This window comes from Toxorhynchites rutilus, chromosome 3, assembly GCF_029784135.1.
Source record: "Toxorhynchites rutilus septentrionalis strain SRP chromosome 3, ASM2978413v1, whole genome shotgun sequence".
NCBI lineage: Eukaryota > Metazoa > Arthropoda > Insecta > Diptera > Culicidae > Toxorhynchites > Toxorhynchites rutilus.
Window position 1 is genome coordinate 84,850,902 of NC_073746.1, and position 24,103 is coordinate 84,875,004.

At 38.4% G+C, this 24,103-nt stretch overlaps 1 protein-coding gene across 3 annotated transcripts in view; it reads right to left on the reverse strand.

The window, feature by feature from the left end:
* LOC129780437 (toll-like receptor 3) overlaps positions 1–24,103 on the reverse strand; it is an 841,421-nt gene that overhangs the window by 196,212 nt on the left and 621,106 nt on the right. The gene's annotated exons all lie outside the window — the stretch shown is intronic.

Sequence of the window (24,103 nt, forward strand, 5' to 3'; positions counted from 1 at the left end):
CCTGGCATCTGGAGGAAGGCACAACAATAAATTGCTACCGGCTGAGAAGAGGAGCCAAACAACAGCACAATGGCGAAGCGAAACTCCGTACTCCGATTTTGGTCCTTCCAATTTTTATTCGTTTCCTGTGAAAATTACACAAAGGTAGACACATCTTTTTGATGTATTGTATGCAGAAAGGCCTCCCCGAGGGGGCAGAGCGTTTGTGTAATGAATAACAGAGTATGCGAATAAAACAAATACCGGAGATTTGATCAAATGGTAAAATATTTTGACACAGAATTTTTGAGTGGCAAATCAAGACAACAAGAGAGGCGGATGTATTTTGTTTCCATCGCTCTGTTTGTTGATTACTTGAACTTTTTCCAAGATGAACTCGCAAACAAGCTTCGAAAAAGACTGAGTAAACTAATTAATAAATTTCCATTCGGCACACTTGAGAAGAAGCAAACAAAACCATTGCCAAATGGCCACTTTGACCGCCGAACTGACAGCAATGACACGCTAACTGCCGCCTCCCCGCCACTCACTGTTATCCCATGGGTTTACCCGCTCTAAAGCGGATGTTTGCACAGGGAAAAATACCCGAGTAACGGGGGTCCATTCGTGTTGAAATTCAATTATCAAAATTGGAGTGTCGTTCTCTCGTTTGGGTTTTGATCCGGGGGAACATTTTGGCAGGCCGTCGATGAATGCAGAGAGCTGCAAAAACGCGAACCATGTTGACAAGCCGCTGCTGCTGCTGCTGGTGGTGCAGTTGCCGTGCGGTTCTGTTTTTCAAGTTTGCACTACACTGTGGGAAAATTAGCACAGCTGAGACGTAGAACTCGAGAAAAATATGCTCTCCGGGAAAAGGCGCACCGAGGGGGAATCTTCTTATTTGAGGAGAGACGGAGCAAAAGAAAAAAAAAGTTTTCTTATAAATAGCAGTCCTTGCACTCTGTGTGCTTCAAGTGCCAAGAGTTATGACCTGCCTTTTAACTCATGTGGAGAGAGCCACGGGGACTGAGCACCACTGGGACAGAAAGTTTCAGCCGTGACAGAAAACATCTCAAGTGGTTCTGGAGAGCGTAGAGAGCTGGGAAGGAGGGAATGTTTCGAGTAGTTCTGAGCGATTAAAACCATTCGAATCGAGTTCGATTGAAAACATGCCACCAAAACGGAAAAACAATCCATTCGGTAACACTTCAAGTGGAATGTTGAACGATCGTTATAGCGAATAATTGAAGGGAACAGCGAACAATTAGTGCAATGAGCATTTGTTGCAATGTGCCTCAAGAGAGCGCCAGAAACAGGTTGATAGCATGTTTCGAAAAGCAAACTCAACAATATTTCTGGGTTCCGACAGACGACGAATCAAATGCAGGCAATGCTGTAAAATTTGCCATTGGTAATTATTAGCTGTGAACTGGTCGTTTTTATGCTTATTCAAATCCGTATTGGTACAACCGCCTTCGGAATAAATTTAATTTTATTTTTTTTTTTTTTCTTAACAGAGATGACCTACGTTGTGTTTAACTATTTTGTATTTGAGTCTTCTCGGGTTTTTCATGTCAAAGTCCAACTAAATAACTGTTTCAGTTTTCCTCAACAATACTGCTTCAAAAAAGGATTGTCATATAGTCTATTGAATTTCGCCTATCCCACAATTGAACCCACTTTACCCGCAAATCCTGCCTTGAAATACCTGCTTGCAATTTCAATTTTTTTATAAACCCCGATTTCATGAGGGATTACATGAGTACTTTCGGAAATTTTCGAGGGTCAAAAAATCAAAACTTTGTGCGCTTTAAGGCACCCTTAAACCATGTCCGAATGAGCTGAAATTTTGCACAGGTTTTTTTTTTGAACCAATAAACAAAATGTACAGTTTTTTAAATTTGACATGATCATTTCCGCGGCCATCCTAGTGCATATACCTTCGGATGATAGTCTTGTTGAACCGAGTTGGCGAAACAAGTGTTTCTTCTCTACTTTAATGGCCTCTTCCCAAAGGCCACCAAAGCGTGGTGCCTTTGAGCGAGAGAAATGCCAAACGATTCCTCCGTCAGCACAGAAGGATATTTTTCCCTCGGTTTGACTTTGCTGCGAAATAAATAATACCGCGAGTTGATTACATGCATCTTTGAAATTTTTCACACTATCTTTACACACACTGGGACTTTAAGTCCTTAAGATTTAATTTTCGAAAGAGCGGACCAAATGCAAACGCTTCGATGGGTCACGCATCGAGTAATTTCACTTCTCTGCTGAGCGTCTTAGCGCCTTGTGATATGCAAGCGCACCACGAGAGACTCTATGTTGTACGTGAAAGGATTGGTTTGATATGTCGATTATCTGAATAATCCAGTAAAAGACTCCTCAGCTTTCAAGAGACTAACGAAACCATGTAAACTATAAAAAAACAAATACAATCGAAAATTTCGGAATTAACTCTTTGTGGTCGCTTGTTTGCTCTCAGCCACCACAGAAAGAAACTATGCTAATCTTATATTTTACTCAACCAAGTATCAGCTTATGCTTTTCCTAAACGAAGTTTGATATCTAGTGTCCTGTTCACGAATCAATACGGGGCTCCTTTGAGTAATAGATATCGGTATTCAGTATCAAACAAAGTAGTCGCCCACACAAGACAACGCATAGTGCGTTGAATGCATAGGATTGCGGGACAAACAACGTAACAGCAGAATTTAGTCATTGTAACACTTTGGTGTGATGGAAAAAAAATGTTCATAAGTATCGAAACTACTGTTTGCTTAAATGTCTCATGTTATATGAATAATCGATGTGTTCTAGCAGCCTCTCGATACCGTTGGAGAACTTATTCCGCCGCTCCATTCTCTGCGGAAGATTTCCGAATCTATGGAAAAAATCATTTGTCTTCCCAGTATTTAAAAAGGGTTGCAAAAAAGACGTCAGAAACTACAGAGGAATTGCTTCCCTATGCGCTATCTCCAAGCTATTCGAGATGATAATTCTGGACTTCATATCGCATGCGTGCAACAACTACATCGCAGAAGAACAACATGGTTTCATGCCCAAAAGATCAACTGTCACTAATCTCGTTCTATATACATCGTACATTATCCGCTCTTTGGAATCGAGAAAACAAATTGATGCGGTATATTCAGATTTCTCTGCAGCGTTTGATATTATCAACCACGACATCGCAGTAGCCAAGCTTCATCGTCTTGGTTTCAACGGCATTACCATTTCAACTTTTGAAATGGCTCCACTCCTGCCTCACTGACCGCGTTATGTCAGTGAAAATAGGCGACACAATATCCACTCCTTTTCGGGTAACATCTGGTGTTCCTCAGGGCAGTCACCTTGGTCCTTATCTGTTTTTACTGTATCTCAACGATATAAATTTCAGTTTGAAGTGTCTCAAACTCTCGCATGCAGATGACTTCAAATTGTTCCTCCCAGTAAACTGCATCGGAGATGCTGAGATTTTACAACAGCAACTCAACATCTTCGCCGAATGGTGTGCAAACAACAGGATGCTTTTGAATCCATCAAAGTGTTCGGTAATATCATTCTCACGCAAGCGTTCGTCGATAATCTTCGAATATAAGCTGCATGGTGATAAATTGGATCGTGTCAGTACCATTAAGGACCTCGGCGTTATGCTGGATTCGAATCATCGCTAAAGCGTCCAGAACACTTGTATTTATCTTCCGCGTCACAAAGCGATTCAAGAACGTGCACTGTATCAAGACTCTCTATTGCTCGTTGGTTCGCTCGATTCTAGAGTATGCTTGTGTGGTGTGGTCGCCGTACTACCAGAATAGTGTTCATCGAATTGAGTCGATCCAGCGGAAATTCATCCGATTCACTGTACGCAATTTACCATGGAATGACCCAATAAATCTTCCTAGCTACGAGGATCGATGCAAACTAATAGGGATTAACTCATTAGTTTCACGGAGAAACGTTGCCAAGGCCCTATTTACTTCGGACTTAATTACCGCTAGCATCGACTGTCCTGAGCTCCTCCGGTTAATCAACTTTAATGTTAATCGTCGTAACTTGCGTTCTCGTCATGTTCTCTACATCTCCTCAACACGAACAAATTACGGATACCATGAACCTGTGACTAGTATGTGCCGTTTGTTTAACCGTTGTAGCTCCTGTTTTGACTGTCATCTTTCACGTTCGTCCCTCAAAAAATTGTATGTTATTGCTCTTACATAATTTGAAATTTCTTATGTATTAGTTTTAGTAGGCTTAGTGAAAAATAGTTTTAGTTTTAGTTTTTTATATCATACATTAGGGCATGTGTAGCCTGTTGTATTTGTGAATTAAATAAATAAATAAATAAAATAAATAAATAAATCGCATAAGTGTCTCAAGAGACAAAATCTTTTTTGACGTAGAACTACGTATTTCATTAAGGGTGCCAAATCAGAAAACAGGTCACGTTTTTATGAAATAAAGTTAACGTTAATAACTATTTTCGCCGCGAACGGATTTTGGCGATTTACATACTAAACGAATCGGAAATTGCGTAAGATTTGATTAATATGCCATACAACAGAATCCCCTGGTTAGTAAATGGTTAAAATTCATGAAAACTTTAAGTGTTTCTATTTTCCCATACATTTGTTCTGTCCATTTGAGTACTTTCCCGAACAGAGATATCAATAACAAGCAACTTATCGACGATCAACGGAGGGGAAATCGTAGGATTTAAAGTCTCCGTGAACAAAGGAAAAGAAGAAGAATGAAGGGGAATACTTGCTTAGAGTATAAACAGTGGATCTCGCTGATGCAAACTTTCATTCGGCATCGGACTGTTGAGTAATCCAGTTCACTTTGCTTTCGCTGCGCTTCGATCTAAGATTGGACCCCACCAGTGATAATCCAACTTGGAAATCGTCGTTTGATTTTTCTGTTCATTTCTGTTCGTTTTTCGCGTTATTCGTATCGTATGTTCTTCTTTCCGCATCATAAATTGGACGCTTCGCGTAGTGTGCGATGAGCAACAAGAAGAGGAAGGCAGACTCGAGCCTTGCAAAAAACGAACGCATTGCCAGGGGCAATAAAATTTCGAGGCAAGCGTCATCTAATGATGCACGCGGTGTTGGTGCAGTGAAAAGCGCTCGCACTGAACCAAGCCTTCGCAAATGTGACACCGCACCGAACAACAGCGAAGTAGGCGATTTCGGCGCGTCGTTCGAAAATGTAAACGCCCAGGCAGCAACCAAAATCAAGCTCCCCCCGCTGGTGGTGAAGGCGGTCGCTCTTGACAAACTCATCAGCGAATTCGCATCGATGGGTGTTACAGCAGAGTACAAGCTGTGTGGCATAATTCAGTCTTTTTCCAAGCAGTTAACATTGTTTATTTTCCGTCTTCATAAGGGTGCCTTTGAGAATGCATCAATGCATTAAACTGACGTTATGGCGAAGCAGACTTTAAGGTTGTGCACCAAAAAATTATTTGGGAATACCAAGCATCTTGAATGTCTTACTGAAATGTTATAAGTTATTTGAGTTCGCGTGCCAGTCGCAAAACTGCCTTCAACTAGGATTGCATTTGCGCTAATATTGATCATAATGAAGAATTGCTACTATTTTCGAGGTTGTTATTAACAAAAAGAGTTTATTTCTCTTGTTTAGTCATCAAGAAAGTAAATGTTCTGGAATTTTGTATGTCATTAGGTTTTGCTTGCCAGTAGCAAAACTTCCTCCACTAGGGGTGACAGCTGCGCTTCTCTCGAGCATGAGAAAGTAATGCAACTCTTTTCGAGGCCAGTAATATTAACAGAAGCGTTTCTTTTGAGAATAGCGCAAAATGATGAGAAATGTTTATATTGCTAGTAGTTTCAAGCCACCAATGTATGGCTCTGTATGCATGCTATGGTGAACGCTTGTTTGGCGCTTGGTTTACGCTTAGTTTGTACGAACGATATCTAGAGGTGCGATTCCTTTGAGGCAATACTAAATAACATGTAGCATGATATTTTATGCTTGCAAGTGTTGTCATTGTTGTTGTTTACATGCGGTGCCAAAGATATATTGATGTAGTTTTGAGATATGGAATAATGGTGCTGGTGCAACATGTATATAATCGACTGTAGCCCAGTCTATGTCAATTTCGAAAAAGGCCACCGGAATAGCCTTCGAGGTAAATTTTCAATGCATTGACATGAAATAAATTGCGACATACGATTGTTTTGCGAGGGCAAGAATGAATTATCAATCAATTATCGTCAACTGATTCTACAATGAGAAAAATCATTTCAGGGATTATTCTACTAAGCAGTTGTTTCTAAAATTTCACAGCATTATAGAATAATATCCGAAGGTATAAACAAGCGACTTATATAAAATAACAGCGTAGTTCTACGTCAATAATGCGGTCGTATCTTGGACACAACCTCCTATAATTTTTTTTCTAAAGTGAAAAGTTCTGCTCATTTCGAATACGTTGAAATCATTATTTGAGTAACTACTGGTTTGAATTATGTTGAAGTAGCTGTTTATAAAGAGCAGAATAATTGTTTGCATAAGTATCCTATGTCATCTGAATAATCTAATGTAAACAAAATCTTTGTTAAAAGTGAAAAGTGTTGATCTTTTCGGATACACATTCCAAGCATTAATTACACATTTATTGCATCAATGGCAAAAGTGTATCATATTCAAGGGATAATGAAAATAAAAGTATGTGTTGATTATACTTCATATGATTCACTCTTGGAGATTGTTTCAGTATACAGTAAAACCTGTTTCTGTGCGGTTTTTTTTGTGCGAATTTTTTCTGTGCGATTTTTTTTTTGTGCGGTGTATGAAAAGGAGCATATTTGAGGAAGTTATCGTCCATTTAGTTTTTTTTCGATTGTTTATATGCATTTCAGTGCGAAAAAAGCATATTTACGTCTCAATTATTCACTTCTGAAATCATTCCCCTTCTTTCATCAAATGTTCTAAGTTTGTTTAAGTTTCTGCATGACATGATTTCTAACAGCAACACGTTTCGTCATGCAACTAAAAGCACAAAACAGCCACGCGCAACCGAAAAGGCAAAGTGTCCCATCGCAAAGCAGGGAAACAAAAGGAAATTGAACGGTGAATGGCGTGGATTTGAGTTATTTTCTTGGGAAAACTTTTTTTAAGCGGTCCCTATCTACCGCACAAAAAATTTTTTTTTTTCAAAATGTGTACCGAACACGAGCTGCTGGTAAATTTTTGCACGATTTTTTATGCGAATTTTTGATGTGGTCCCTATCCCCCGCACAAAAAAAGGTTTGCCTATATAGTTTGAAAAAAAATAAAAAAATGTTTATTTTTCATAATCTTGCATGTATCACTGCTTTTTCAAGGAAAAATAATTCCGACCAGGGCTAAAAGGGCTTTTGCAAGTTATGTTATTTTTGAACGACTAGTTAATTGGCACTTAATTGATATGGCGATCACCTGAATCGGTCCAGTAAAGTCTTTTTTTTTTTGGAAAAAAGGGGAAAAGTTAATCTTTCGGCCCACCCTAAAATTAAAATAGGCACCCTCATAAAAAAATAAAAATATGTATAGCAGTTCTGATCAGACAAAGACATCACGGAATTTTCTTAACGCTCTATAATTTGTTCTTCGACATGTAACTTCTATATTTTCTAATGCAATATCCTTTTTAGCGATTCCTAGTGAGCCTTCAATTAGAATCATAAAAAATCACGATGTTTAATCCATTGTACTTATAATAGCCAATTCACTCTCACCTTAACGATGAAATATTACATTTTATTCTTGAAATAAGTCATACACTCGACAAAAAAAAAATAGAGAGCACGAGTGCAAAGTCCAAAAATTAGAACTTCGTGACAAACAAACAGTACACCCGTGGCCGAGTGATTAGCGTCTCACATTGTCATGCCGGGTGTTCGGGTTCGAATTCCCGTTCTGGTCGGGGGATTTTTCGTCAAAGAAATTTCCTTCGACTTGCACTGTGGTCACGCGTATTCTAGAGCTTGCCCCTCGGAATTCAATGCGTTTTATTTGGCTTAAGAAATCTCAACTAAGTATTAATAAATGACGCTAGTTAATGCATATGCTGAGACGGCAAAAGTTCCACAAGGAACGTTATCGCCATTCAAGAAGAAGAACTTCGTGACAAATCAACGCATATCGTTGGGATGTACATCATTTTGAAGCTACAACATTCAGGTATTAGAATATCTTACGTACATATTTCTATCTTGGGGTCTATAGGTGTAGTGGCCCACAATATTGGTGACTTTCTCGGTTTTTTCAAAGATTTTCTGGACTAACATAATTTTTCGCTAACCAACTCAACAGCAAATACAGTTAACCTTATCAACCAGCTTTCATTTGGTTCCTAGAACGTTCCTGTAGAACCTTTTCATGCAGAGATATTTCAGTTTGAATGAAAAATTATTCCTTCGTCTTTGGTGATGAATTACTTAGCAAACAACCATCGCACCGCAAATTGAAAGGCAGTTTTGAAAACTCCAACAAATTCTTCACAAGAATAATTTGTTACTTTGACGAAAAAAAAAAATTTTTGCATCGATTTCAAAAAAGTACAAAAAGAAAATAATTTCTACAGTGCTTTACTAAATCCACTGTAATTCTGCGAATATCGCAGTAAATACTAATGTTTGCAGGAAATTTTTTAGCCTAAACGTCTGTGCATGTTTCATATTGATACGTTCAGCCCTTTTTTTCTAGCCAATTTTTCAAAGTTTGGAGTAAATTAGAGGAGCATTTAATTGCAAATTGTACCAAAAGTACAAAATCCTACGCGACTCTCAGAATGAACGATTTGTAACTTTCATCTTTATGAGTTTTTAACTTATAAGAGTTGAAAGTTTATTTCTATAATTCGTCCAAATCCGAGTATAGTGACTGAAACAGTGGGGATGAAATTTCCTTCGAGGATGGATTGATTAACACGTTGACTGCCGCGTCAGTCACCGGTGACTGACAGTATAAGATATGATGGTAAAGTTAGAAACTAATTCTTTTTTTTTTTGCAGAAATTTTACTGCTTTCGAGCAGAAATAGCTTCTTATGATAAGAAACGATGGCCCTAATACGTTCAAAAATTTCCATCTAGTAAATTCAAATTTTCCAGTATTGCGCTTCGCATTACTGCACTACGATATCAGTGCGTGGCCTGACGGGAAAGTCGCTATAAAACCGCATGGCACTCAACGTGTTAAAGAAAACAAAAACACTGAATTCAACATCTATTTCTCAATCCCAACATAATGGTGGATCAGAGAATAATTCATAACACTAACATAAGACTAATACACCGAGAAAATAAGAAATGTCAATCATGCTAATTTCAAAAAAAAAACTGGGCAAGGCACTGAAAAAAAATAACATTGAAAGATCTAATATTTAAGCTATTTGAAAATTGACAGCTCGTCTACCACAATCACAGAATCTTGGAAGAAAATATATGTTGTCCAAAACAAATATATAGTTGATGAAGACAAAATTCCTTTATCTACCTTATTTATGATTTCTGATCCTGGGAATCAAATAGTGATACCGGAGCACGAAGAAGGAAGGGGAAGAATATTTCACGCAGAATTATTCGACACCCAAATTATCAGTATAGTGAACAATCAATGGTGAGAAAAGGATGAAGATACCGATGTTGTAAATGATGAAGATGAGGAGAAAAAAAGAATAGATACAGTAATCAAACGGAAATAGCAGCTCTGAAATACGCGATCTAATAACAGAATGCAATTTATGAAAAAGGGTGATTCAAAATTTGAGTAATGCGATAGAATGGGACGAACAAAATAACTTAGATCTAGCACATACTGTTTCCGAGAAAATACGAGAAATTTCTATGAGAAAAGCAATGCAACAACAGTTTCATTATATTATGTTATACTGTGTTATTTTACGTGTCTATGTGATAAATCTATATAAATAAAAATGTGAGGCAAAATCTGTTGGTAAGCGGAAAACCCGAAGAAGGGATGGTCCGATTTTAGCCTCCTGTATTTTGTTGAATTCGTCTCTTTCCATAGATCAATATAGTGGAGAGAAAAAACGGAAAATTTTCGGAAAATCCTGAAGGAAGGTCGGAAAATTCGGAAAATTGGATTCCCACATGTTCGAAAATTACATCATAATAAGCGTTGTTAGTCCATTCGATATTTGTGCTATCGAAAATGATCTTTGTTCGTAAGTGGAAGTGGATTTTCAGGCGAAATAACGCATTTCCATATCTTATACCTATAAATAAAAATGGAAGGTTAATGTGTTGGTAAGCGCAAAACCCGAGGAATGAATGGTTCAATTTGAGTCATCTACATTTCGCTGTATTCGTCTCTTCCCGTAGATCAATATAGCGGAGAGAAAAATCGGAAAATTCGGAAAATTGAATCCCCATATGTTTTACAATTGGCTAAGCGTTGTTAGTTCATTTGATGTTGGCGCTAACGAAATTGATTTTTGTTCGAAAGTGGAAAAGGATTTTCAGACGGAATAACAAATTCCTATATCTTCTATCTATATAAACAAAAATGGAAGGTGCCATAAACCCGAGGAAGGAATGGTCCAATTTGAGCTGTCTTTATTTTGTAATATTCTCTGTATCAAACATGTATTCCATGCAACGGAGAAACATGTTATTTCCAAATGCTTGAAGAATCTGAAATTGTGTCTGAAAATAATTTTATATTATAAGAACGAATTTTTGTAGAAGTTTGTTTATAGTAAAAGGACAATGTAAAGGGTCAAAGGGTAATCAATCAATGAAGAGTTCAGTGATTGGACTTACTAACGTTCACTTAGTGAGAAAACGTGGATGTTTGAAAGTATTCAAATAAAAAAATCTATTTTGGGCGGGGCGAAGTTCGTCGGGTCAGCTAGTAAGGTAATAAATGTTTTACTATAAATTTCGCATGTTGCACGAAGACTAGAATTTGAACCATACACATAGGAAGTGAAAATAGATTTTTTTCTTTAAAACGTATTACGTTTTCATTATATCACCCGAAATTTTTTTTTGATCGTGATATAATCGAGACGTTACTGTATTTATTTTTTATGGTTTCCATGGTTTCCGGACCAAGGACATAATGTTTTTTTTATATTTTTTCTTGAAAGCTGAGGATTTTTCACATAGCACATCCAAAATTCATTTTTGGATAACACATCCAAAATTCAATTTTCTCCATAAATGACCTTTTTCTAGAATTTATAACTTTTGAACTACTGGGACGATTCAGATGATCGGTAGGGGAACCGCGGGTAAGACGGACAATGGGGGTATGATGGACAAGTGGTTGATTTGCATAGTTGCATTTTGAATTTCAAATTTATGTTCATGGGAACACCTTCTGCTATTCTAGAATATTTAAACCATCCTATCACAATGAATACTTATTAAATGTGAAATAGGGAAACAAAAACCGAATATCAAACATGATTCCGCGTGTGGATGTAATTTTTGCAGCTTCGATATTGAATATTTTGAGTAGTTTAAATGCAAAATTGAATTCGCTGATGGTTATATTTCGGTTTGTGAGTTGACAGAGAAGCGATATTAGGTATGTACGGTAAAGTAAATTCTTTCGTAAGTGAATAAATTATTGAAATAATTGCACTCGTGGGGTTGAAATGGACAGTCACATCCATAATCAAATCCAATGCATGATGGAAAGTAAAGGGAAGAATATTGATTTCTTTTTTTAAATTTCCTTTTCTTTTTGTTCTATTTCAGTTACTGGACGCACAAACACTGAGAGCGAAATTATTCCTCTCGCGAGCGATTAACACGTTAAGCCCCGATTTTTTCATGCTTGATGCTCGCATCAAGAGCGTTTGCACAATATCATTGTCGGTCCCAGTTCCCGAAGATACTCATTGTATAGATGGAAAATAGTCAGCAATTCGACTAGAACGTAGTCACTTTGTGTAAAACATCCGAAAACAAACCGGGTATTTTTTAAATTTTATTATTTTGTAACTGTCAGTCCGAGGCAGTCAGCACTTTTCTACCAAAACGCTCAACGTCGGCCCCTAGGGATCGACGCTGGGCTCAACGTGTTAACTTCTACGCTTGGTATATTATGAACCTGTCCATATTACCCCACCCCCTCCTCCCTGCATGTTCATTATACCCGCATCGATAAAAATTATCTACTTTTCGGCTTGTTTGTAAACACCTTTCTGATATTCGGATATGTTATGTGAAAAAAACCTCAGCTTTCAAGAAAAAAATATATAAAAATGGCGCCCTCGGTTCCGAAACCATGTACAGGGGTTTTCAGATTGAACGCTCACGCAACAAATTTTAATAACTTCTACAAAAGTGAATCGATTTTTATTTAAAAAAAACGAAAATAAAGCTTATTTTAGGACATTTTCGATGTGACCACCTCTTTTTTAGATAACGCGTTATAAACAGTGAACAAAATTTTTCATGCACAACTCTAACATTACGACTTCGATGCTGTTGGAATCCGAGTTATTTCTTCTTTAAGTTCCTTCAAATTTTGTGGCTTATTAACATAGCAACGGTCCTTCACGTACCTCTAGAGGAAGTAATCGACGACGAGAAATGTTGGAATTCTTACCATAAGAGGACAAAGTTTCATTATGGCTTCGGTTGCTAAAAACTAACTAAACCCTAATAACCATCCAATCAGACTGAACGAGTAGCCGAATATTATCGTACCGAAGTAGGGAATGCAGTGTTACCATTGACGGAGCGAAACAATTTTTTTATAAGGAGCTATTGGATTTTTTGCGTGAGCATTTAATTTGAAGGCTCTGTAAACTATGATGAATAATTACAATCAATAGTTAGGAAAAAAAAATTTTTTTTCCTAGTGTTATATTTTTTCCAAACAAGACTATATTATTGGCTTTAATTTAATATGTTGATCACCTGAATCGGTCCAGTAGTTCAAAAGTAATGAATTTTTATGCTGGAAAAAAAGGGTGAAAATTGATTCTTCAGTCCATCGATAATTTTGAAAAATTATAACTCAAGAACAAAAAATAACGCCTCTCAGATTTTTGAATAAGTTATGTAAAAACCTCAGCTTTCAAGAAAAAATATTTAAAAAAATGTAGTGCCCTTGGTCCCGAGACCATGTAAACTATAAAGATCAAACACAATCAATACTTATGAAAATGAAATAATATTTTTTCCAAAGAAGACTAGTTCATTGACTTTAATTTGATATGTTGATCGTCAAAATCGGTCCAGTAGTACAAAAGTTAAGAAACTTCAAAAAAGTTATTTTTCGAAAAAAAACGTGAAAAAAAATTAAAATAGGTCTAATATTTTGCGAAAAAAAAACAAAAATTCCAATTTTAACGAAAATTTGAGAACCACTCTATCGGTTTGGCATCGAATGGTTGAATTTTTAAATGGGTTTTGAACGGTTCTATTTAGCTTGACCTGATTGTATGTTTGTAGATTTTTAGGATTGTCTCTTATTTATAGAAATTTGGAACAAACCTTTATCTCTGCTGTCGTAATAATACTGCGTATTCCATGATCTTGAAATTACAAGATGGTGGCCGCTACAAAATGGCGGACTACAAATTTTCCAAAAACTCCAACAAAATGGGTATCAAATTAAAGGGCTTGATAAATGATTTTGGTTTGTCCAGTCAAAAAAATATTCATGGCCATAATTCCTCTTTGAGGCAAATCATTAAAAACATAAAAATTTGAATAATTTCAACGCCTTATGGTAGTATTAGCAACTAGAGACTTGGGGCTTTTCAACAACCGGTTATATGCTATTTTCATGAAGAAAAACCGATTTGAAAAATATCCGTAGTCCTACCTCTACAGCTCCCATATTTGTTTCTAAATATTTTGATAGCATGAATCGACTGTCATGATTATCTTAGGGTGGTGTCGTAACCGGTCATCATTTTTCCGTCAGACTGCTGTTTATCTTCTGCGATTTCTACGATTGTCCGATGGGTGTTTTACTGCTGCTGTTCAAATTCTACTCTACTGCATTCAGGTTACGGATGAGCTCACTTGATTATTTTTTACTTTAAACTGCGAAGTTCTAACTTTGAGGAAGAAGATCAATTAATGGAGAAATGGCATGAAACCACGGTAATTTGCTTACTAAGAAGACACGCAACCGTTATGGCTACGGATACCCACTAGGATTCATCAGAACTTACGGTGCTGCTTATATAGTGGCGTTCACCCTCCTTTCCTCATCACAGCTCCAGACAATTCCCCCTATTTTCACCCACAGATAGAAATGCACGGAAAGATATTATGGAATACTATTTTATGATTTGATTAACACCCTTTGAATGATGAACAACTCCTGGATGAATGAAATTATTTATGTTTTCTATTCCATTTGTTTATTTATTTAGGCTCATTAGTATTTTAGCTGTAACAGAGCGGGGTTTTAAACGTGTACATGTTACATGTTTTTGGTTTCTATAAACTGTGAATTACCCAGTAGATGGTCAATTGAGCACTCTGAGTTTCGAACTCACAATCGATCGCAAGCGCAACCAATGTGGCTACGAAGACCTCCAAGGTCTATCTCGGGATTAGGACTGGGCGATCTTGGATCGATATTTAGAAGATCGATCTCTTCCTCTCCGATTTCCGATTTTTTGGATCAATTCGTTGTACTCTAAAAAAAATCGCGAATATCGATCTTTTCTTTTCGGTCTTTCCGATATTTTTGACCGTAGAATTTTTACTGTTAATGTGTTTCTCAGTGAACATTGATTTTAATCTCATCAAAACACCCTGACAACTTTTATAAACAAGGTTGTTCAATTAGTTCTCTCCTAGAACTGGCACCACCACCCCGAATTCGACGAAATGCCAGATATATGGCACTATTGGATTTTATGAGATTATTGTCAGCGGAATTCTAAACGAATAACAGTTGTTGAATTTCTAATAATAATTTTCAATTAACTTATCCAACTAAATGGTTCCATGACTGTACAAGATGAACGCCCTGGAAAATACTTTTTTTTTGGGTTTTCACATTTGTTTTTTGACCTTCATGTTGAGGATCAAAATAAAATGTCTTTGATGTTTAAATCGAAATGTGAAATGTTTATTCCATGTTCAAAGGAAAGACGAAATGTATATAGAATTAGTAGTAAGAATGGAAAAAAGGAATTCGATTATTCAAAGATCGATTCAGCAAAGATCGTTTCTCTGGTACCTATTTATTCAGTGAATCGATTCCTACGCCGTTTAGAAAATCGATTCGCCAAGATCGATCTTTTTCTAAAGCTCGCCCAATCCTACTCTGGATAGTCTTGCCTGAGCGACCTTTCCATTTCACCATCTCTTCTTTTTCTAAGCATCCTGAGTCAAAATGCAGTTTTTATTAGCTCTTTTTTAACGATTACCAAATATTTCTCGATATCACTTTAAAGGTGGGATACATAAATTGGAGAATTCCTGGCAAAAAGTGAATTCAACGAAGAATTTACTAGAATGAAGTCATTCTTTAAATCGTAAACTTTTTTTTTTCATTTCCACTGCGAACTTTTTAATCAGTCTGGTTAAATCAATGTTGGTTCATTTCTTTAGGGAGCCTGTGACTAAAAAAAACGGGAAACCAAAAGCAGTCAACATGTGTCGAATTATTCCACGTCATTTCATTCGTCGAACATTCAATTTCCGTCACATCCAAACGCCCCCAGACACAACGATTGCGGTAATTAAATTTCACTCAGCATAACTTTAATTTCATTACCACTTCTCCGGCTGCTCTAGAGGCGCTCGCCGGGGTGACAAAGATCGTACAAAATGACACTTGGAGATAGAACCGAAGAGGGAAGAAGCACATCTTCCCCTTTTCAACGCACCGATCGCAACTGTCAAATCTAATTTGGCTGTGCCTTTTTTCCGCCTCCGTTCCTTTCTTATCAGCGGAAACCTTTCAGCAACTCTCAGAAGCAACAGGATATCAAACGGGAAGCGAACCAAGAGGGAAGACGCATTCTTGAGCGACATTTCCATAGCTATCAATCTTGATACTGTCAGCGTGGGGAGAAGCCTGGCAAAGGGCAGCATTTTTCCAATAATCGTTTTTCTCTACACGACGTCTGCGTTGCCGCCACGCCGTTTGTTATCGGTCGTTTGTTGTCGATAGCCAGGATCCGACAGAGTTCAATGGGGAAATAACTATACGCAACTTGGGCGAGAAAAGGCGTAATCGAGGGGAACCTGTTTGAGCGTAATAAATCAAGACGCTTCCTTTCGCTCGCTTGCTCATATCTCCGGCGCGCCATTCATATCATGAACTAATCGAAAAGCTCTTTTGAACTCGCTAGCTGCTCGCGATTGCTACTGGGGGGGAGTAGTAGTAGCGTACGCAGCAGGGACAGCGGCGAAGAAGTGGATACTTCAAGATCTTGGAAGTCGGTCTGCTTTACAAGCAGCAGCCACTTGAGCGGCGTAAGATAAGACTTCGCACTGGGGGAAAAAGAGATCGCTAACGGAACGGCGCAAAAAACGAAGAAAGAGAACCCGTCGCGTGCACTTGGCAGCCTCCGCCGACTCGACTCGTTCGGCGGAAACGCTACAATCAAAATCCAAACCAACGACCTGAACATGAAACCCAACTTTCAATCTTACCGCAACGATTATGCTGCCCGGGACGGTGAGCGAGTTTTGTTTTTTCCCTCGCCTAGCATCGTCTTCATGGAAGTGTAATTTAACGAAATACATTCTCATTTCGTTCCTCTTGAGCACGTATCTTATGATAGCAGTTGTACGAATGTTATTCTGTGGGTTCGTTATGGAAACCGATTCGGGCCGTAATAAGTTTTCGTGGTTTTCGCGTGGCCGTGAGAAATGGTGTCATCTTCCACGGCATGATTTAAGGATACCTTTAATCATTGACAAGAATTTATGTTTCCTTTTTCCAGCCCAGATTTCTCCTTATTATGTCCCCCCCTCCCCATCTCAATTAACTAAAATTGAGTATCATCGTGTCCATTTCCTGTCTTGCGTGATCTTGCGTCCAGCCCGTAGTGGTTACTCGCGGGCCTCGTAGAATTCTTAATGACCAAACATAATTAAGATTCAAGCAGTTGACACGCCGGTATCCGAGAAGTAGCAAAAGTATTCCGTCAGCGGCAGCAGCAGCAGTAACATTTTGTAATGAATGCATCGCCGCATGCAGTCTCTTCTTTTTTTTTTCTTTGCAACTCATAACCATCATCATCCCCGAAACGAGAGGTCAAAGGATGCTACTTGGAAACACTCCAGGCGTCGTCGTGAGGTTTATTCCCGCAAAACATGTTGCAACGTGGGGATGAAGCGGTGTACTCTCTGGCTAAGATCATCGCAGTCAAGTCGCGCGCTGGGATAGGGCGGATGGGTTTGGGGCGTGAGGTATAATAAGATGCTAAAACAAGACATGGCAAACGGTCGGTTGTCGCTCGACGAATTATGATTACAGTAATAAACCTCCGAGCCGGACGAGTGAGCAGTGTCTCTCCGCGGTGAGTGAAACGGGGTAATGAAGGAGAAATAAGAAGAGTGAGTTTCTTGACATAAAGACCTTACCCGTGGGATATCAGTAATAAGCTATCGATTCTCTTGTGATTCAACGGGTGTATCATCCGGATATTGGAAACGATAAATTTTTTGCTATCAAAATGGACGGAAAAAGACAGATTCTGAAGAATTATTTTCATTTTATTGCGTTGTAAACATATATTTGCTTAATCAAGCCAACAGCCGACATCTGTCTCCGAAATTTAACTATATGAACAGTTGAGCTATACGTCACCTGATCATGTCTCCGTAAAATATGGGTAGGTTATACCTATGATAAAACCGCATGGTTGACGTGGGACTACCGTTGGCTTAGTAATCATTTGTTTGTATTGATTAAATTATTGATTTATTTATTTATTCATTTTCGTCAAACAAATGTAGACTACATACTTATATATTAATGTTACAATGTTTTCTTAAGTTAAACATTATTCCTACGGTACATGTTTCTTTTTAGCTGTTTTTTTTATTCATTGTTGTGTCAATTAATTCGCAGTGCTGATTGTATATACGCATCATGCGATTGATAGGAGCGTTGTTTGCATAATTTGTTCTGGATGTTTTGGTTAGAAACAAATTGCGTGTTCTTAGCTGACGCCCAGGTATATAGAAATTTAATTTTTCTAATAATTCAGCAGGATGTACTCGTTGCGAAATTTGATCATTAACAAAAGAAAACATTGTAAATTTACGGCGTTCCTTTAGTGCTTGGATGTTTATGAGCATGCAGCGTGCCTTATACGGAGGGAGTGGAAATGAGGTCCAGTTCAGCTTACGGAGTGCAAATAAGAGAAACTGTTTCTGGACTGACTCAATGCGTTCTTCATGTACGACCATATACGGGTTCCAAACGATGTTACAGTATTCCAGAGTTGGCCTTACGTATGTGATACACAAAAGCTTGATTGTGTGTGGCAGTGCCACAAATTATCAAAATTGATTCACGAATGAAGAAATTAGATTTTGCCCAGTGTCGGGTGAATTCTCTTCTGTTGAAACTCAACATCATACCTATCATAATGAGTATAACACAAGAGTCGAGACGCGTGGACTTTGTCTGGTATATTGATCGAAAAGAGCATGAACGAATTTCGAAAAGCCTGCATTCAAGGAACTTCCATTACTGTCAATAACTTCAGGTGATTATAACGTTCGTGTTAAGTTCATCTTCATCGCATGCAGTGAATTTCTATTGAAAACGTGTCACCCATTGCACATATAAATGTTGGTGTATGCCATTTCCGGGCAATCGTGAGTAGATTCATAAAACGTAGCAAGAGTTATTCTATACATTCCATTGCCGAACTCGCCAAAAACAAGAGTTTTGTGTGATGAATTGCCATCCTTTACCATAAATCGATTTCACTCTCAATTGGTGACGTTGAATTTTATGCTTTGATTTTCACTAACACGCAATGATCTTCATTTTCGACCTTACGAATACCATGACGAAAAGGAAGGTGCAAATGAAAAATGAACTTCATGGCAAGCTGATGTTGATGTTCATTCCACTGGGGTCCATTGACAGTGTTGTTTCATATTTATCGACTCTCGCTTGAGCAGTAGGTTATCAATACAAGTAAGGCAGAAATTCGCCGAATTTGAATGTCGTGAATGTGAATATTTTCAGCACTGGTGTGTGGGTCCTGGAAGTTATGTGAGAAGCGTTTGACAAAGCTTAACACACTATGTGCTTCATTGATTACAGAGTTGTAGTGTTCTATGAATGTGAGTTTACAGTCCAGGACGACGCCTAGATCTCTAACTATTCCACATTTCTCTACATTTTGATTTCCAAAACGTATCACAATAATTGGTACATGAGTTTTTCTGCTAAATGTAATGGAGTTGCATTTTTTGACATTCAGTTTTAGTAGATTTTTATTACACCAAGTATGGAATACATGTATTCCGTTTTGGAATGCTTCGTTTTCATTACCAATTTCCGCGAAAAGCTTCATGTCGTCTGCATACACAAGAACGTCTGCATACACAAGAACAAGAACGCTTGAGAACGAAGGAGATGTCATTAACGTACAGAAGGAAAAGAAGAGAACCAAGATGAGAGCCTTGTGGGATTCCCGAATTCACTTTTGCTGAATTTGAGAAAGAATTTTGAAAATTAACAATTTGTTCACGATTTGTTAGTTGAGAATTCAGCCAGCTTAAGAGTCCTTGTTCCATTCCAATTTTCTGCAATTTGAAGAGTAGTAATGGAATGTCGATGCGGTCAAATGCTTTACTGAAGTCAGTGTAAAGAGCTTCTACGTATTTTCCATTTTCCATTGTATTCAAAATAAAAGTCACAAATGCCAACAGATGAGTTGCAGTTGAGCGGCCATCATCATCATAAAAAATATTCCTATTGTTCGAATGTTCACAGCGGGACTGTTGATATGAGGTTTCCATTGTTGTGTTATTAATAGTGCCAATTATCGATGCAGCAGACCGAAAATGTGAGCGGTTATGGATGGGGATTACCGTCACATGATGATTGTTGCGTGAACATAGTAGCTAAAATAACACACAAAGATGGTCAGTTGTGGGCCCTGAATTATGATCGTTCGCTTAGTAGCGGACACGCAACCAGTAAGGTTTTTTTTCTTTTTTTTGTAATCTTTGAGGATAACCGGAATTATTTTTTAAAAAATGTTTTGGTATTTTTTTATGAAAATATAAACAGTTTATTTCATTCCATTTTTTGACTACAATTTTGTAGGCATTATAATTTTTAAGTTATTTTTTTTTTGTAAAAAATCAAGAAATTTTATTTACTCTTATCAAAAAGTAGTCTAATTCTTTTTTGAATGTTTCAAGCGTGCAAAGTTGCTTGAAAGATCCATTTATTTACACCCACAACGTTTCACTACTATTTGAGATGGCTCTGCCAGCGGCCAGTCGAGTTGGCATGACTCTCGTCAATGGGGCAAAATGCAATCTTTTTGTATCTAGCTTACCGTACTTATGGCATATCATTACATATATGGGATTATTACCGTGTCCAGATAAACTAGCAACAATTAGAGATGCTAAAGTCTTTGCCAATACTTCTGAATTGAAATAATATTAACGACTAGTCAACTAGTATGGAAAATTATTTCCACATTTATCAGCCAAATTTTGAGCGTTGTACAACCTTCTGAGGAAAAATGTGAGCTTTTTATGTACAAATGATTGTCAAGAAGGTGTTAAGGCTCATGTTATCGAGGGAGTAGAGAAGCCGATCTGTTTTACGTCCTTTTGATTGAATGAATCCCAGAAGAAATACCATCACCATCATCATCATCATCATCATCATCATCAACATCATAATCATAATCATCATCTTCTTCTTCTTCGTCTTCTTCTTCTTCTTCTTCTTGTTCTTCTTGTTCTTCTTGTTCTTCTTGTTCTTCTTGTTCTTTTTTCTTCTTCTTCTTCTTTTTCTTTTTCAATTGTCAAAAAACGTCAATATGCCAAACTTTGGAAAGTCGTAATAATCAGTTCTCAAGATATTGTGCTCAAATTTGGAATTTAAGCACTTGCATATTTTAGCAAGAAAGGATAAATATTTGGAATCAGCTGAAGCAATTTTCATTTTTTTTGCCTGATGGTCAGCGATTTCCCACTATGCACTGCGCGCCCTCGCTGTGAAAGTGTGAACTTAAGTATTGCCTCCCCCATGATGGCCAGGAACCTTTGATCAACTTTGCCGAAGACACCGTGCTTCCAGAAAGCATCTCATAGGAGCTATCACTATCACCCCGATTTGAGGACTTTCGGACCACTGTGGGCTGCCGCACAGTCGGTCAAAATTCTTTTCTCGTCCTATCTTACTATCTTATCTTTAGTGGTTGGGTATCTTCACAGAAGTTGTTCATAATACATGACATTTTCTTTCAAGCTCTTACTAAGTTAGAGTGGAACCTAAAGGGTGTGTCACATCAAATTGCATCACGGAAAAAACGCTGTAGAAATTTAATTTTTAGGAATTATATCTTCAGCTTTCGCTTATAATCAGATGAGAGTGTATAGATCACGTTGGCCATGCTTCACTGTCAATTTTTCGTAAATTTGGAAAAATGTCGTCGAACGAAAAAGAGCGTCGTGAATTAATCCTGCGCACTCATTTCGAGAATCCGGAGTTGTCACATCGGGACATCGGTAAGATGCTGGGAATCGTCCAATCCACGGTCAGCAGAGTACTAAAACGATACTTCGAGAACCTAACCATCGACCGGAAGATGAAGAAGGGCAAAAATTGATGCTCCGTCAGTGAAAAAGATCACAAGCGCGTAGTTAAGCAGTTTAGACGTGATCCGAGAAGTTCGGTCCGGGATGTCGCCAATAAGCTGAATTTGTCAAGTTCATTCGTCCAGCGGACCAAGCAGCGGGAGGGCCTGCGTACATACAAGGTTCAGAAGGCTCCTAACCGCGACGAAAGGCAAAACATGGTGAAGAAGACGCGAGCCCGGAAGCTGTACACCGAAATGCTGACGAAGCCGCATTGCCTGGTAATGGACGACGAAACCTACGTCAAAGCGGACTTTCGTCAGCTGCCGGGCCTGTTGTTCTTCTCCGCAGAGGACAAATTCAGCGTTCCGGAGGAGATTCGCAAGCAGAAACTATCCAAGTTTGCCAAAAAGTACATGGTGTGGCAAGCGATCTGCTCTTGCGGAAAGCGCAGCGCCCCCTTCGTGATGACCGGCACGGTAAACGGGCAGGTTCACCTTAAGGAGTGCCTACAGAAGCGCTTACTACCACTATTGAAGCAGCACGAGGGCCCGACCATCTTCTGGCCGGATCTCGCTTCGTGCCACTATTCAAAGGACGTGTTGGAGTGGGACGAAGCCAACGGGGTCACCTTCGTGCCAAAGGAAATGAACCCACCCAACGCGCCGGAGCTTCGCCCAATAGAGAAATATTGGGCGATTATGAAGCAGGCCCTCCGGAAGAACCCAAAAGTTGTCAAATCGGAGGCGGACTTCAAGAGAAAATGGATTTCTGTTCAAAAAAAACTACAACCTGACGTTGTACAGAACCTTATGGACGGGGTAAAGAGGAAGGTGCGAGCATACGGGCTTGGGCTCGAAGTATGAATAAAAAGAAAATGCCAAAAGTTGTTTAATAGTTTTTATTTTACTGTCTAAAATTTTCAAAAGATTCGGTCTACTGGGCGAATTTCTACAGCGTTTTTTCCGTGATGCAATTTGATGTGACACACCCTTTAGTAAAACAATTTTTTTGTACTTACGAGATGGTTGAGCCCTGTCTTCAGCAGAATTGTAGAGCAATTAATTTCACGAAGCTTTTCTGAAGATACATTATTTTTATCTCTTAATTCTGAAGAGGTATTACTGTTGTTCTTGAAAGAGTAGCATAAAACTAGTTCGGGGTTTACTTCAAGATTTACCTGAATTTCATTAAATCAACACAACAGCTTCCACAGCAATTTTGATGAAGATGAAATACATAACTTTGCTGCAGTCGTTAAGATGATTACCCAGTACTGTCTTTGTCCGAATTGGCTACTTAAAGGACCCCGTCAAACTGTTCACAGGTGAGACCAATTGAGACCTTTTGAGCCCTTTTCAAATCATATTTGAGAAAACTTGAATTGAAGAGTGTACAGTTACTAAAGAAGTATTCATATAGTTACTGAAAATCAGCCATATCAATCACAATTTATATATAATATTATCTATATGAATAAAAATGGATCACCGAATGTGTTGTAACCACTTTGCGGACCGCTCACGAGATTTCTCGTGTTTCGCGATCCGTCTATTGCGGATGGATCGCGAAATAATCCGTGCTTTCTACACTTGATGGTAAAATCCTTGGTGTGCCAAAAATCTAACAAGGCCTACTCATCCACGCCGAAGGAAACGATCTCATTCGTGGAATCCGAACAAATGAAGCGTTCAAGTTTGCCCCAAAAAGTGCGGTCCTTAATGTGTTAAGAGCAAAACTCGAGGTAGGAATTGTCCGAATTAGAGCTGTCTTTATTCTATTATATTTTCTGTATCAAACATTTATTCCATGTAACGGAGAAACATGTTATTGGCAAGTGGTTGAAAAATCTTGAACGATAATTGCGTCAGACATAATGATTGTTTTTTTTTATTCTACAATACATTGTGAAATACAACAACTTAGTAGATTTATAATTGCGGGGCGACAGCATCAAGTTATTGCAGACAACATTGTGAGCTGTATCACGTTCTAGCGATATATATTCTCAAACGTGCCTCTCACGCCCCTTTCTCAATCATTTTGAATAAAGATGCGTTTTGCGCAATAAATCGAGACGAAAAGCGAGCATCCAGGTTCAAAATTTACTACTTGCCAACGGCTCTCTCCCGATCATATGTTCCCACGGTATCAAATCCCCCCGCCATCCTCCTTTTCGCGGGGGTCAATATTCGACCGCTGGCCGAACGGAAGTCCCATGGAATCACCAGGTGATCCAGTCGACTCGGACATAAATAAAGATGGAGCAGATAATTGCTACTTCGGATGCTGCCGTGCGTGCTTACTCCAGCACCCAGATGCCAGAATCCAGAAGATCAACTTTTGGAACGGCCACGAAAA